Raw genomic sequence first — 17,091 nt, forward strand, 5'->3', positions numbered from 1 at the left:
TGTTTTCTTTATCAGCAATGACAGAGGAAGAACTTGTCCTTGCATTTGGTTCAGATCTTAGTATTTTAGTTACGAGATGTCGTACCTAGTAAACTTGCATGAGTTGTACTCACTATGTCTTCTCTGAAACAATGTATGTATTGTTTGCAACTAAACCCCCCACAATCATAACCTAACCTCAGGAAATAAGTGAAACAGCCAAAATAGAAACAAAATGGCTTTCATGGTGAGAGTTCTAGGTAAGGTACAAAATGGCCCATCTTTCAGACCAACTGACAGGTCTTACTAAAAACCGGATTTTAAATGAGACTTTTTTTTTTCCCTGATTAGCTTCCTGTACAACGAACAGAAAATGCAGATAGGTGGATGGTGCTCATGCACATACTGTGCTTAACAGCAGATGAAGTAATGCAGTATGAGTGAGGACAGTCACTGGTTTCCTCTTAGTTAAGAGAAAGTATTGCACCTTATTTATTCCTTTCCTTCTAAAGAGTACCAAATTGCACAGAAGACTCTGCAAGGGACTTTTCATTGGAGGCTTGTGGGAACAGATGCAAAAAGATATGCAGAATTACTGTGAAAATATAGCAATGGAAAGAATCCAAACAAAAGAAAACAAATGCTCCACTTTCAGAGATGTGAAGAATCATTCAGCAAACTGATTTCTGTGACAATGTGAACCCCCCAAAGAAAACTGGCACTTCAAGTGTGCATTTATCTTACGGTAAAAGGCTTCCTTTGAAAAACAAATGTTATATTGCCAGTGGTGAGGTTGATATCAGGAAGGTTTTGTGGTTTAGGTTTTGTTTCTCCTTCAGTGCTGGCTTCGTGTTAGAACTGAAGGTGATAACATAAAACATTTCATAGGATAAACATACCAAGAAAGGTTAATGTTGTGATTTCAAATAGAAATCAAGAGAGCTTCTTTGAGCCTGTTAGAATGAACAAACTGCTGAGAAAGTCAAGGGGTGTCAGTATGAAGACAGAATTTGCTTAGTCTTCCAAAGCTGATGCTGCTTCTTGCTGAAGTCCCTTCAGCAAGAGAAACATTATTCTGAAGCGAGGGGCTGAAACACACACGTGCCAGAGAATGTGGAGTGATAATGGCACTGATCTGAGAAGAGCTATGTTATGTGGCTATTTACAGTTCTTAAAAGAATTCTTGCATCAAGCATGCCCATAAACAGCAGGTAAATAGGAGAAGTCCACAATTACACCAAAAGTTTATTTTGACAAATTGCATTATGACAATGTCTGGGAAGTTAAGAGATCTTGTGAATTGTGGGCCGATGCATTTATTCAGTACAACTATTGTCTTCATAAAACAGGAAATGGGAGAGAGGAAAAACTTAGTTGTTTTGATTGCTGCATTGTAGAGGAATTGAGAGTCCTGCTAGAGGATAAAGATGGTGCTAAGACTTTTGTGTCTACTCAAGTTCTGTAATTCTTGAAACTGGACCCTGCAGATTCTCAGAACAGAAATGTTCTTGGAACCCTGAACCCAGCACTAGAGAAGCTGGGTCATGATCTAACTCTTCCAGTGAATTAGAACACAGAAAACTGGGATGGTGTAAAAACCTTAATTTATTATCAAGTGAATTTCCTTAAGTATGGGTTTTTTTCATATAGATTGGAAAAATTCACAGATTCACAGAACAGTAGGGGTTGGAAGGGACCTCTGGAGATCATCTAGTCCAACCCCCCTGCTAAAGCAGGATCACCTAGAGCAGGTTGCACAGGATCACATCCAGGCAGGTTTTGAATATCTCCAGAGAAGGAGACTCCACAGCCTCTCTGGGCAGCCTGTTCCAGTGCTCGGTCACCCTCACAGTGAAGAAGTTTTTCCTCATGTTCCGATGGAACTTCCTGTGTTCCAGTTTGTGCCCATTGCCCCTTGTCCTGTCACTGGGCACCACTGAAAAGAGTCTGGCTCCATCCTGGACTATCTACCTGTACTTTAGGAAAGTCTTTGATACTGTCTCCCACAGCATGCTCCTAGAGAAGCTGGTGGCTCATGGCTTAGGTGCACTCTTTGCTGTGTAAAAAACTGGCTGGAAGGCTGAGCCCAGAGAGTAGTGGTGAAAGGAGTTAAATTCAGTTGGCAGCCAGTCACAAGTGGTGTTCCCCAGGGCTCAGTCTTGGGGCCGGTCTTGTTTAATATCTTTACCAATGAACTTGATGAGGGGATCAAGTGCACCCTCAGTCAGTTTGCAGATGACACCAAATTGGGTGGGAGTTTCGATCTGCTTGAGGGTAGGAAGACTCTGCAGAGGGATCTGGACAGGCTGGATCGATGGGCTGAGGCCAGCTGTGTGATGTTTAACAAGGCCAAGTGCCGGGTCCTGCACTTTGGTCACAACAACCCCATGCAATGCTACAGGCTTGGGGCAGAGTGGCTGGAAAGCTGCCTGGAGGAAAAGAACCTGGGTGTTCATGACCGGCTGAACATCAGGCAGCAGTGTGCCCAGGTGGCCAAGAAGGCCAACAGCATCCTGGCTTGTATCAGAAATGGTGTGGCCAGCAGGACTAGGGAAGTGATCGCCCCCCTGTACTCAGCACTGGTGAGGCTGCATCTTGAGTGCTGTGTTCAGTTTTGGGCCCCTCACTGCAAGAAAGACATTGAGGTGCTGGAGCATGTCCAAAGAAGAGCAACAAAGCTGGTGAAGGGACTGGAGCACAAGTCTTATGAGGAACGGCTGAGGGAACTGGGGTTGTTTAGTCTGGAGAAGAGAAGGCTGAGGGGAGACCTTATTGCTCTTTACACTACCTCAAAGGAGGTTCCATTGACGTGGTTGTTGGTCTCTTCTCCCAAGTAACTGGTGAAAGCATAAGAGGAAATGGTCTCAGGTTGCATCAGGGGAGGTTTAGATTAGAGATTAGGAAAAATTCCTTCACTGAAAGGGTTGTCAAGCACTGGAACAGGCTGCCCAGAGAGGTGGTGGAGTCTGCATCCCTGGAGGTGTTCAAAAAACATGTAGACGTGGCACTTCGGGACATGGTTTAGCAGACATGGTGGTGTTGGGTCGACAGTTGGACTTGATGACCTTAGAGGTCTTTTCCAAACTTAAGATTCTATGACTCCATGATCCTCTTGACATACACACTGTAGATATTCGTAAGTATTAATAAGATCCCCTCTCAGTTTTCTCTTCTCCAGACTAAACAGACCCAGCTCTCTCAGCCTTTCCCGATACGACAGATGCTCCAGTCCCCTCATCATCCTTGTAGCCCTCCGCTGGACTCTCTCCGGTTCCCTGTCCTCCTTGAACTGGGGAGCCCAGAACTGGACACAATATTCCAGATGTGGCCTCACCAGGGCAGAGTAGAGGGGGAGGATAACCTCCCTCGACCTGCTGGCCACACTCTGCTTAATGCACCCCAGGATACCATTGGCCTTCTTGGCCATGAGGGCACATTGTTGGCTCATGGATAACTTGCTGTCCACCAGGACTCCCAGGTCCTTCTCCCCAGGGCTGCTTCCCAGCAAGTCAGCCCCTAACCTGTACTGGGGCACAGGGTTATTCCTCCCTAGGTGCAGGACCCTACACTTGCCCTTGTTGAATTTCATTTGGTTCCTTTCTGCCCAGCTCTCTAGCCTGTCCAGGTCTCGCTGAATGGCAGCGCAGCCTTCTGCTGTGTTGGCCACTTCCTCCCAGCTTAGTATCATCAGCAAATTTGCTGAGGGTACACTCTGTCCCCTCGTCCAGGTCATAGATGGATATGTTGAATAGGACTGGACCAAGCACTGACCCTTGGGGCACACCACTAGCTCCAGGCCTCCAACTAGACTGTGCACTGCTTATCACAACGCTCTGGGCTCTGCCATTCAGCCAGTTCTCAACCCACCTCACTGTCCACTCATCTAGCCCACACTTCCTAAGCTTGTTTATGAGGATGTTATGAGAGACAGTATCAGAAGACTTGTTGAAGTCAAGGTAGATGACATCTACTGCTCTCCCCTCATCTGCTCAGCCAGTCATACCATCATAGAAGGCTACCAGATTGGTCAAGTATGAAATTAAAACCTTCAGTATTTATACAGAGTAAGCAATATGCTATTAATTTCAGTATAGGCAATTTAACTAACTATATGGAATGTATGACTTCATGAAAATTCACAGAATGCCCAAGATGACCTTTACAGAGAATTTGGGGTACTATATATGCATCCCAGTCTTGACATTCAGAGTGTCATAATCAGTATTTGACATAGACATGGATGTTTTGAACAAACCAGTCAACTTGAAGATGGAGTTCCCCTTAGCTACTGTGCAGAATGAAGGATGATTTGGTTTCCTTAAAGAAAGGGAGTGGAGTTGCATGCCAGAGTAGTCTAAAAGCATCCTTTACTAGACCAGCATGTTTTACTACAGACTTTTTGGGTCAGTCTGGATTCTTCTTAAAACCAGACTAATTGTACAAGTTTTATATGACTATCTTTGTAACCTTTAATTTAAAACATAAGAATTCAAACATTTGCAATTAGTCTTCTTCATAGCTAATGCTAATAAAGAACATTGCTGTTATGGTCAAGAAGTTGATAATCAAAAGGGAATCTTTCATTCATTGTTATTTTTGTTTCTATGGTTTAATCTATTTTAAATTTATCACCTGTTATGGGAGGTATCAGAAGCAGAAAGCAAGTGATATTAGCAACTTGGATATGGCTTAGAATTGCTTTTTGCCTTTTTTTGCTTGTTTCTTTGGTGGGGTTTTTTAATTTTTTTTTTTCTTTTTTTACTTCCACCAACAAATATACCTGTCCATGTAGTAGAATTGCCCAAGCCCCAAGCTGGCTTCAGGGCCAGTGATGTTTTTTGTTGAACACAAACACTGTCTTCACCTTTTTGCATGACCAAGCTATGCTTCAAATCTTACAAGCAGAGTTTATACCCTTCCAAGAAACAGGACTAAGAATCTATGGGCTGAATTTTCTTCAAATCTGAAAATATCACCAGGTCTCCTCAAACTACAGAATTGACTGATTTTGTCCAAAGTCCTCTTTTTGCTTTATTTGTGGCATACAGTCAAAGCTATTTGTTTTTCTGATGAATAAGACACTCCGAGACTGTAGCAAGGAGATTAATTTAAACCATTTACTCCTTCTGTTTTGCACTTTAGAAGAAAAGGGGAAACTGCAAGCAACTGCAGCTGATGATATGCTGACCTCGCATGGTAAGGGAAGTGTAAGCAGAAGTTTGCTAGATATAAATTTGTCCATAACAGTGCGGAGCTCCAGACACCTAGCATATCCCGGTATGGGGCTATCCAGTAGGTACACAAGATAGCCATATTGTGGATATTGCACTACTTGGAAGATGAAATATAGCTCATTTCCTCACTGTGTGGTGGTGACTGGTCCCAACGTTTGTTTTGATTTCAGATTACAAGAAGAAGTAATTTTTCAACCTATTTCCTTTCATGTCATGCTTTAGCTTGCTTGTCTCTGATCCTAGGCTACCATCATGTGGCCACTTTGAGAATCTTCCCAAGTAACAGAAACAAAAGACTTATTACTCAGCCTCGAAAGCAGCAAGGTACTGCCTGCGTACATGATGAAGGCCACATGTAGCTTTCAGAGAGCTTAATTTTTGCTTCTTGATTGCAGTCAGTCATCCCTTACGTAGACACTCTACCCTTTGGTTGGTGTCTGTTTTCTTCTGCTTTAATTCTTCCCCCTCCAAATACTGACACAACATGCCTTAATTTCAGAAGGAAAAGGTGCAAATTTTTCTGTAAGTAGCAGTATCGGGCCACTCCATCCGGGGGGACTGGAACTAGGTGATCTTTGAGGTACCTTCCAACCCAAAGCATTCTATGATTATATGATTCTGTGATTGTTAGATGGCTATGGAACTGGCTGGATAGGTGTATCCAAAGAGTTAGAGTCAATGGCTCAATGTCCAAGTGGAAACCAGTGAGGAGTGGTGTCCCTCAAGGGTCTGTACTGGGACCAGTACTATTTGACAGACGCCAAGCTGTGTAGTGTGGTCAACACAATGGAGAGAAGGGATGCCATCCAGAGGGACCTAGACAGGCTTGAGAGATAAGCCTGTTAAGAACCTCATAAAGTTCAACAAGGCCAAGTGTGAGATCCTGCACATGGGTTGGGGCAATCCCCAACCTTAACACAGACTGGAGGATAATGAATTGAGGGCAGCTCTATGGAGAAGGACTTGGTGGAGGAAGAACTGGACATGAACTGGCAATGTGCGCTTGCAGCCCAGAAAGCCAACTGTATTCTGGACTGCATAAAAGGAAGGGTGACCAGCAGGTTGAGGGAGGTGATCCTCCCACTTTACTCCACTCTCATGAGACCCCACCTGGAGTACTGCATCCAGCTCTGCGGTCCCCAGTACAAGAAAAACATGGACCTGTTGGAGCAGGACCAGAAGGACACAAGAATGATTAGAGGACTGGAACACCTCTCCTCTGAAGAAAGGCTGAGAGAATTGGGGTTGTTCAGCCTGGAGAGGAGCAGACTCCAAGGACATTTTATTGTGGCCTTTCAATACATAGAAGAGGCTTACAAGAAAGAGGAAGAAAGACTTTTTACCAGGATCTGTAGTGACAGAACAAGGGGCAATGGTTTTAAACTGAAAGAGGGTAGGTTTATATTGGATTTAAGGATGAAATTTTTTATGATGAGGGTGGTGAGGCACTGGAACAGTTTGTCCAGAGAAGTTGTGGTTGCCCACTCCCTGGAAGTGTTCAAGCCCAGGTTGGATGGTGTTTTGAGCAACCTGGTCTAGTGAAAGATGCTCCTGCTCATGGCAGGGGGGATTGGAACTAGATGATCTTTAAAGGTCCCTTCCAACCCAAACCATTCTGTGACTCTATAAAGTGCGATTGTAGTAAACACTCTCCAAAGCTCATATTATTTCAGACTGCGAATCAAAGCAGAGAAATAAAGAAACATATGATGCTATAGATTTGCAGCTGTCAGGGTAGGAACAGAGATCTCTAGGTCAAACACAAGCCTATATTGTGCAGCAAAACTTTGTACCAAGGGTCTTGTACTGGCCTAATTTTTATTCAGATAGTAATGGAAATAGTATTTAAAAAGAAACTACATAATTAATATATTCATTGCAGAATGGCCTTGGATTCTTTGTTGGAATTCTTCATCAGGAAATAATCGATCTTGGAGTCTATCACAATTTGAAATCTAAATCCAGTCTCCAACTGTATGGTTACCCACGGAAGAATGGCGAGGAGATAGGCGATGGAGGTCAGTACAGCTCTTTCCCAGACTCTTTTCAATTATTTCCCAGGCTCCTTATAATAAATCCCTTTATGCTTTGTTAAGGCAGCAGAGATTTCTATTCCACATTATAGCACATTGTTACTCGTGTTGTCCCTGGCTAGGTTCCTCTGTCATGCATCTTCTCTGTAGCTGACCATGCACTATTTGTGTGTCCGCTTGCAAGGCTGTCCGTTAGCCATTGTGTCACATAGATTTATTGCGTATGCACATTGTCACATAAAAACCTCATAAATTCACACCCGCTGTTCCTCGCCATGGGCTGTCGCTCTGCGGTGCCAGGGATCTTCCTGCTTGCATCTTACCTCATGCAGGAAACTACTGGGGAAGCCCCGCTGGGATGTCGAGGTAATAAAAGCCTTTCGATCATCTGTGCATGGATTGTGTTTGTGTATCTGACTCTGCTCGAGTCTGGTTTGGTGTCACCAATGGCGGAGGCCAGTCCAGCGTCACCGCCTGGATGTGACACCAACCAAACGGAGTGTTTATTGTGGTGTTAACATTTTACCTAACCCTTTTGCTCTGTGTGCAACAAATGATTTAAAAAGTGGAAAAACTGAGATAGTTTAGATAAAGATTTTTAGCCACAGACGTTAACTCCTGGCCCTAGATTTGATTTGATTTGATTTGATTTGATTTTGTTTTGTTTTGTTTTTCCAGAATTAAAGCTCTTAAATCTTTTTACCAAAACATAAGTTCTGTTAACAGAGTTTATATACTGACGAGGAGCAGATTAGTGCTCAATTTCCAGGCATGCTGACTGACCAGACTAAATTATGCTTTTGTTTACAGTCATTTTATACATTATAGCTCCATACAGTGAAGGTTAAACAAGATTTCAAGGATGGGATTAATTTCTGACATGTAGATTAAAACTGCATATTGTAGTCATCTATACTTTAGTTGCATGACTCTGTGCTCACTTCAGACTCTGTGAAGAGAAATGGATACTATCTGGGTAAAAATGGACAGGGTGAGAGGAATATTGTTTTGTCAGACTGTATTTCTTTTCATTGACAATAATGATAGCTGAACATGATCAGATATAAATATCTTCACTGAAAAGACATTTCTTCATCTCAGAATTCATTTGCCTTTTAATTTGCAATGCTAATCATCTGATTATTCTGAGAAAGGTGATAGGCATCAGTCAGAAGTTGTGGTTATATAACAGTGACGTAAGTACTTTCATTTCTTATCCATGCACTCACTATTCTAATCTGACTCACAGAGACTTGTGCTCCAGCTCCTCAGTCATTTCCAGTCTAGGCTATGCTGAGTATTGCATGAGAAAATATATTAAGGAAGTAAAATAATGATGTTCTTCCTCTGCCTTTCTGTATTTCTTAGTGAACTTTGGTTTCTGTTCTAATTGTTATTTGCTAGTGAGGTTTTGCATCAGAGCAATTTTTTTTCTTAGAAGTGCCTCATTCATTGACTTGTTCAAGTTTGTGACGTATACTATCCAAGCCAGTTCTGCTTTTCTTTTTTTCTTTCAAGTCTTTTTAACAACTATTTAGCCTCTGTTTTTCAAGTCGATGTAGTTTTTCCTTTGAGATATTCAGAAAAGATACGCTACTTTTTAAATCCTAAATATTGAATAGTTAGTAACTTTCCACTCATATGGGGGTAGTCTGTCTGTTACAGCAACTCAGTTGTTAGCTGTAAAGCAGCACACACTGAGCTGTTGACCCTGTAAGACTGCCTCAGCCTCTCTAATACGCACTTTGCCGTATCAGCAATGGGATACTATTGCAACAAGACATAAATGGGTGCAGTGCAGGTAGTAAGTTCTTGAAAAAGAATTTGTTTGTTTCTGCACTTTGAGGAGCTGTTGGGACCTTTTCTGGTAGCCTAATGTGTGAGCATCTCTAATAGGACACCTGGTGATGGTGCTGTGCTCAGCAGTGGCACCGTACCTGTAGTGCCCTTCAAGACATAATTGCTCGGTGTCTCTCTTGTGCTTCAAACTCTGACAATCCCCTCTTACCACACAGCCTTGGTTTTATTGATGATGCTTACTTAGTGCAAATCACATGCAAAGACCAACTGAAAAGGCCTTGATAGTCTTTATCAAACCCAGACACCGTGAACACTTCTGGCAGTAGTCTCCACAAGAGGTGTGTCTGAATATAATACTTGTATAGCAAAGTTGGAAGGGTGAGCAATGACCAAAGAAGTCACATGACAAATGAAGACAACAAATCTCTTCCAAAGATTAGGTTACAACCTTACAACGGTAATTACTAAATCCATAAAGCCTCCCCAAACATCTACCATGTTAAACATTCCCAGACTATTTTTGAATAAAAAATATCCCAGGCCTGGCTGCAGTCCATCTTCATCATACTGACACATCTTTCTCAGATTTAGTGTCCTTCTCTACTGACCTGTTGTCCTGGTTTTGGCTGGGATAGAGTTAATTTTCTTCCTAGCAGCTGGTATAGTGCTGTGGTTGGGATTTAGGATGAGAATAATGCTGATAACACACTGATGTTTTAGTTGTGGCCAAGCAGTCAATGACTTGTCGGCTTCTTTTACTGGCCTACCAAGGAAAAGGCTGAGTGTGCCCTACAAGCTGGGAGGGGACACAGCCAGGACAGCTGACCCAAACTGGCCAAAGGGATATTCCATACCATATGATGTTATGCTCAGTATATAAGTAGGGGTTTTCTGGGAGGCAATGCAGCTCAGGAGCTAGCTGAGCATTGATTCAGGGTGGTGAGAAATTCTGCTGTTCATCACTTGTTTTGTGTATTCTACTATTGTTATTATTGGTGGTGGTGGTGTTATTATTACTACTATTATTATATTCCTTTTGTGTCCTGTTAAACTGTCTTTATCTCAACCCACAAGTTTTACCTTCTCTTTTTGATTCTCTCCCCCATCACATTGGGTGGGGAGGGGGAGGCGGGCAGAGTGAGAGAATGGCTGTTTGGTTGTTTTAGCTGCCTGCCAGGCTAAACCACGACACTTGTTGACCACATTTCTTTCTTCATTTGTCTAATCTTCTTTCTCTTCAAACAGGACATGTCAAAACCCCAGCCATGTGGTCATAGGTCTGATCTAACAGGGGATGATCCTTCCACTGAGCAGAAGGGCTGGCTTTGGAAGAAAAGCATCTCTTCAGCAATTTCTTCTGCAGGTATTGGTAACTCTAGGTGAGATAAGGTAAAAGTATGTATGTCATCTGCTTCTGTAGCAGTATATGGTCTAAATCAGTTAAAAGTCATATTTTGGTGCAATAGTGTGGTGGGCTAGCTTTGGCTAACAGGCAAACTCCCATCTAGTTGCTTGCTCACTCCCTCTCCTTAATGGGATGGGGGGAGACAATGGGAAAAAAACAGGAATAAGAACTCATGGGTTGAGATAAGGACAGGGAGATTCCTTACCAGTTACCACTGTGGGCAAAACAGACTTGACTTGGGGAAAATTAACTTTCATTTATTGCCAATTAAAATAGATACGGGTAGTAAGAAACAAAAAGACAAACATTAAAACAACACCTGCCTCCCCCCACCTTTGCGCAAGCTCTGCCTCACTCCTTCACTTTACACTCCTCGACCTCCCCGAGTGGTGCAGGGGGATGGGGACTGAGGGGTTGTGATCGCTACATGAACGGTTCATCTCCACTGCTCCTTCCTCCTCATGCTTCCTCTCTGCTCCAGCACAGATTCTCCATGGGCTGCAGTGAATCTCTGCTTCATGATGGGCCATCTCCAACTACTCCTCCTCCTCCAGCCTTGGTGTTCCCTCTGCTTATTCTCACTCTTTTTGCTCCCTCCTCCTCTCTCCTGTTTTCCCAGAGGTACCACCACCTTGGCTGCTGGGCTCAGCTGTGTCATGCTGTGGGTTCATTTGAGCTGGGTGAAATAGGATGTCTTCTCACAGGGGCCACCCCTGTAGTCCTGGCCACCTCTATCACCACATCTGGCCACCTACACCCAATGCACGTTAAAATAAATTTCTAATGCTTTGCCTTTTCTTCCTAAAATAAACAGAAGAGTGAAATAAAATTGAGCTAGAGCTCAACAGCACTTTCTCTGGGATGTCACCTGTGTATAGTCATTCTCACCAGCAAAATAGGTACAGGTCAGAGAATGCAGGGACATTTCTTGCTCCTTAATTTAAATACTATGCTTATCAGAAATAGTGACCCAGTTAAGACAGGTTACTAGCAATTTCAGGAGAAGATGAAGTGTTGAATAGTCTTCATGTGATGTATCCATTGATACTGGTACTGGTAGTTTCAGTGGTGAGGTTACCTACTACAAATTAGCTAGCTCTATCATGTTTGCACAATGCTTAGTCTGTCTTCCCCTTAGGTTTTACCAGCTTTTGGAACACTTACAGTGATTCTTCAGAAATAAACCTTTTTTAAACTAAGGAACTGCTGCTTAAAAGGAAGGAAGACATTTAGTCACATACACTTAGATAAAATGAAATGGAAGTGGCTAAATTAATGTGGCTCAGCCTAGCACAGGGAGCAGTTTTAACAGTGATGAGAACCATGACTCAGCTGGACTAACTTTGAGTCCTCTTGCGTCAAGAGACCTGGTACTGTTTGCATGATCAAGTGCACTAGTAAGGGTTGGAAAAGGAAGTGGTGCCTGGGAGTGAGCAGGAATCTGACTAATTCACTAGTTAGCTGGTCTGGTTGCACAAAGGGAGGTGAGTAAGCTAATCTGTGGGAAAAGGGCAAGTAATATTGGACTGAGTGCAGGAGAGGATTTGGAAATGTGAGGCAAGCTTGATGTACAGTGGAAGCTACAGCTTTGAGAAATCACCTCAGAATGAGAAACACGTCTCACTGGGACTCTCCAGCATGCTAACCTGGGAATTACCTAAGCTTCACAGTTGGAAATAGCACCACAGAGGGCTGTATCCTCTCATCTTCTCCATCAGAAAAGTGTGTGCCCCTCTTGTGGGACCGAAGGAGTGAATCATGGATGGACTGCAACAGCTATGAACCTCTGCCAAAGGTAGGTCATAACATCATTTCTTCTTTAAACTTCAGGCAAGGTTAATTCCCTTCTCTCAAATTCTTTCCAGCTGCAGAAACCCTCACCTCCTCCTCTTGAGGAAGACAGGAGTCAGGGCTGTGCTAGAGCAGCCTTCCTCTGACTGACAGATTTTAACCTAGCTTCTCCTCCACCGCCTCTGTTTTCTATGCAGTAATCCTCAAGTGAAAAACTTTAGACAGAAAAATCAAGTACCCTCCACTGGGAAATTACAAAAAAACCCGTATGAATTCTTGAATTATTTGCAGGCAAAGTTGGAGATTTCAGAAGGGTCTTCTTACAAAACTTTCTAAAATTTTGAATAAATCAGATTTGTTAAATGTCTAACATTTCAAGATTTTATCAATACATATTCTGATTTTTTTTATGGATTACAAATAACAGTGCCCGTAGATAAGTCAGTCTTTTGGGTGAGAATAGAGTTGCTTCAAAGAGCGCGTGAAATGATTGCTCCAATCTGAGCTACGGCAACGCTTCAGAACTGTCGGGATGAAGGGACACAGCTCACTGTCTTTCAGTGTGATTTCTTGCTTGGTGTATTCTCACTGATAGGAGACTGAGAGACCACAAGAACACAATGGAAGAATTTTGGTTGATGAGCTCCAGATTAGTGACAAGGAGACAGAAGTCTGATCAAGCACGACTATCAGTGTTGATCAATATTTAAGAGTGCTGAGCAGAGTGCTTAGAAACATATCGTTCTCTAAAACAGGATGAATTTTTTAAAATCTCTCTAGGTGAAGTGGCCAATGACAATGATTTTGTTAGTTCAATTGTCAAGAGGTTGACATGTATTGGAACTGAGATTAGCAAAAGTCGTTGCACAAACAAGTTACTCATTTACATGTGCTTGGCAGATGGATAGAAGTTTTCCCTCTGCCTGTCTCTAGTGAATTTTATATCACCAGACTGTTTGGCAATGAGACAATTTCTTTCAACTGACTGGTAATTGCTGCTCTTCACTATTGTAATCTTGGGCAACTAGAATTTGGTAGGGGAAGAGTGTCACAAGGGTGAGGAACGTTCTTCCAAAAATGATGGCTATAGCAGGTAGATAGGCATTTTTCCCCTCCAAATTTGGCTGCATAAAGGATATGGATATGTGTGCCTTCACTGACCATGTCATCTGTGCATATATGTTGACTTTCTTGGCTAGGCAAAGAGTGCCTCACGGTAGCACTAGAAGATTCCTTATCAAATACTGGTTTCTGAGTTGAAAGAATCAGATGGAGGATGCAGAAGGCAGCATTTTACAAAATCTTCAGTAATCTAGATGGAAAGCAGTCTTTTAATAATGATTTGTGAATCAGTAGAAGCTTTGCCAGAGCCAGTTCTAGCTTTTAATGGTGGAAGAATGAAAATTAAAACTTGAAGTTTAAAGATATTATAAGGACAAGGATAGTTTTTGAGCACCTGAAATGTTTTTTTGTATACCAACTGTAAAGGAAAATAGAAGGAACCATTCTGAAGGACATTCTTGAACTGTATAGAGGAAACATGCTGAGATATTAACAGTGCTCCATTAAAGGAATGGAAAGAAAAAAATATTTTTTATTCAGATTCCATTGCTTTTTTCAATCTGCCCATTTTTAAAGGTTTTATCCAAGCAAGGGGAGTAGGGATTGTGTTTGTAACAATTTTTAGGGGTCTGAAATTCAATTGTAATGGGCAGAGATCTAATCAATGCAACTTAGAGTTTGATGTATCAGGTTTACTGTATGGGTCTACCTCAAGGCGAGATGAGTCTTCTCCTCCTTACCCAACCCCTTCTCTCTCTCTGTAGTTCACTCATTACTTTAGCTAGATGTCCACTAGCTGTAATGGAAACCTGGACTACCAGCAACTTGTAGATGCCAGTTTGCAGGTGTCTGAATCCTAGTTCTAAAGTGTAGAAACCAAAACTGAGGATTAATGCCATCTCCAGATTTTTGACTGAGAAAAAGACTGAGCATGTATTTTAAGCCCTTCCCTACCTGTATCCTCCCAGCAGGGACTGTTCCTGTTCCCTCTTTTATTCTCTGCCCATACACTACGGACTCCAGGTAGCTGCTAAAGGAGTGCGGGTCTAGCAGGAAGATACTCTAGGCTGATGCAGTGGGTTAGTAGCTCAGTTTCATCTAGTTAACTGGGAATGCCAAGTGATAAACAGAATTAAAGAAGAAGGCATTGGGGTCTCTGCCTCCTTGAGATATACAGTGACATACATGGATCTTAGTAGTTCCAATACAGAAACTGGCACGCCACACACCTGTGACCATGCAGAGTTGCTGTTTGAGGCCCAACAGCTATCCAGTGATTTAAACTGACTCTTAAGAGCTAAGCATAAATAAAGGCTAACATTACATACATTTTTAGTCTCTTATTTAATTCTACAAGTCTGAAGCTGATAAAGTATATATATTAAGTATTCTGTTGTCAGTGCTTGAATATATGATCAGGAATATTTGCATAAATTTGCAATTAGATGCCAATATATATGCTCTTAATTGTCCAGGAATTTTCTCTGTGTTAGGCTGTGTTTCACCAGTTCCCTTGAAAGAAGGGTAATGGTTATGAAACATAGCTTATCTTTTATAATACAGCAGGCTGTCTTCCTAGAAATATTCAGGATGCATATCTATTGTTTTCACAATAATAGAAAAGTCATTACTTCAAGCCTCAGTCTCTTAGGCTGCTTGTCATCACAATTACTGTGATTCATCACTCATCTCACCATCACCCCAGAGGAATTTGTATGCATAATAAGATATCAGCTCCTGATCAGTGTTCTGAATTTTTCTATGTAGTTCACAAAGTTTAAAATGGACATTTCAGAATAGTAGCAATTCCTAGCTATTTCAGCTATTTCTAGTGTGATTTGGAAAACTTGTATAATCTCTCCATGCCTCAGTTCCTCACTCAGAAGAGATTAGGGCTCTGTTTTTTCCCATCTTTTCTTCTCCTTTCTCTCCCCCATTAAAAGTAGTGCATATCCTACAGTAGATATTAAACGGGTCTGATTTAGTCTAATGGATTTGTAATCACAGTACTATCAGCACTACCTTTTAAATGCAAACTTTTCACTGATTCCTCCTGATTAGCTGAGAATAAGCATGTCCATCTAGTATTGCACTCCTTTATAGGGCTCGTTCCCAACCCTGATACAAACTCAGCGTACCCTACAGTGTATCCCAAACCTGCGCATTGTTGTCTCAAATCTCTGCCGGTAGGATTTGACTGTAATTGGTATTAACCTGTACAGATTTAGAAAAACAGAGAAATTATAACAGAGACATTGTATCTGAAGTTTACTTTCACTGTCAACAGATGGCTATTTGCTGTAGCTGATAATTCTTGGAAAGCAAAGAGACATCTGCAAGAAATTACTTTCTCTGGCAAGTCTTGTAGTGATGTATGTACATATGCGTCTATCTAGTTTGAAAGGTGTTACTAAAGTGATCCATAACAAAAGAAACTTTACATTTGGAAACTGCAGATGCAGAGTAGAAGGCCAGATAGACAGCTGCCATCCCTATTATGTGAAACAGAAACATGAGATCAGCTTCAAAACAAGACTAAGAGACTAAAATGGTGGTAATTTAGTCATTGCAGTAGAAAACTATTATGTCAAAACTCCCTTCTGCTAACAAGCACATATTACTTTCAGGACACTCTTTTTATGTTACTGATATCCTTCAAGCCTACCTCACTACCCTTTTGCATTGAAACATTTCATTTTCAACAGATCAAATCTCTGAAACTTCATTTTCGCATCACTGCAAAGCAAAAGATGAGATTTCCCCCTCTTTCTCTCTTTATGTAAATAAAGTTGGAACTAAAGAGTACCCCAAATGCCCCCAGCACATGATTGCAAACACTAATTGTGCTATCACAACAAACTAGACTTCAAAGGAATGTGAGAAGGGAAAACCCATGTCCGTTACTCACACACACGGGACTTCCTGGAACTAGCGCAACACAGGCTTCAGATGAGTACAAAAGAAATGACTGCTAAGTACTGGGCTTTGCTTAGAGCGCTGGCTTTATGGATTGTTAGCAGTCATTTCTTTTTACAGGCAACTAAACCCTGGGTGAAGTACTGCACAGTGCATTGGCTTTATGGATCTTTTTAATTACATGACGTGTCATTTTGATCAGCCCAAATCCATATGTTGTTCCAACGCAGCACTTCGATGAACTAGAACTATTATTCAGTTCAGTATGAGAGGCTACCAGGGATGGAAAAAAGTGTTGAATACCTGCCATTCCTGCTTTCCTGAATAAATTAACAATGTGTGAAAATTAAAAAAAAAAAAAATCCCTGAGGTGTAGCTTTCTTCCTTTTCATCTTTAATTATTTTGAATTATAAGAAAACATACCACCAGGTAATGAGTGGCTTTTCTCTGAAGTCAGCAATGGTAGTTTTTTATTGATGTAAGAAAACCAGAAGAATCATGCTGCAATTACTAATGTGCTACCATCAATTCAATGTATAAACCACACTTAAACCAGACAAAATTTACATGTTTTGCTAATAAGCAGAAGACACAATGAGAAAATAAATTTCCTACATTTTAAAAATGAAGTACCGAGCCTGTGGTCAGGTTTGCTACAATTACCATTGGATTTGAGATTCTAAGTCACACTCTTCTCACTTAAATACAACATACTTGTAAATATAGTAGAAATTCTCAAGAATCATTTACCTCCCTTCATCTAGTTCATTGTTAGAAAAGTGGGGGGTTTGTACACACCCACCTTAAGCTCATGCCTGATAAACTTCAAAACAGAGGTAAAGGCTGTTGGTTTGGCCTTATGTTGTATAA

The sequence above is a fragment of the Grus americana genome, chromosome 1, assembly GCF_028858705.1.
Source record: "Grus americana isolate bGruAme1 chromosome 1, bGruAme1.mat, whole genome shotgun sequence".
In the NCBI taxonomy this organism is placed as follows: Eukaryota; Metazoa; Chordata; class Aves; order Gruiformes; family Gruidae; genus Grus; species Grus americana.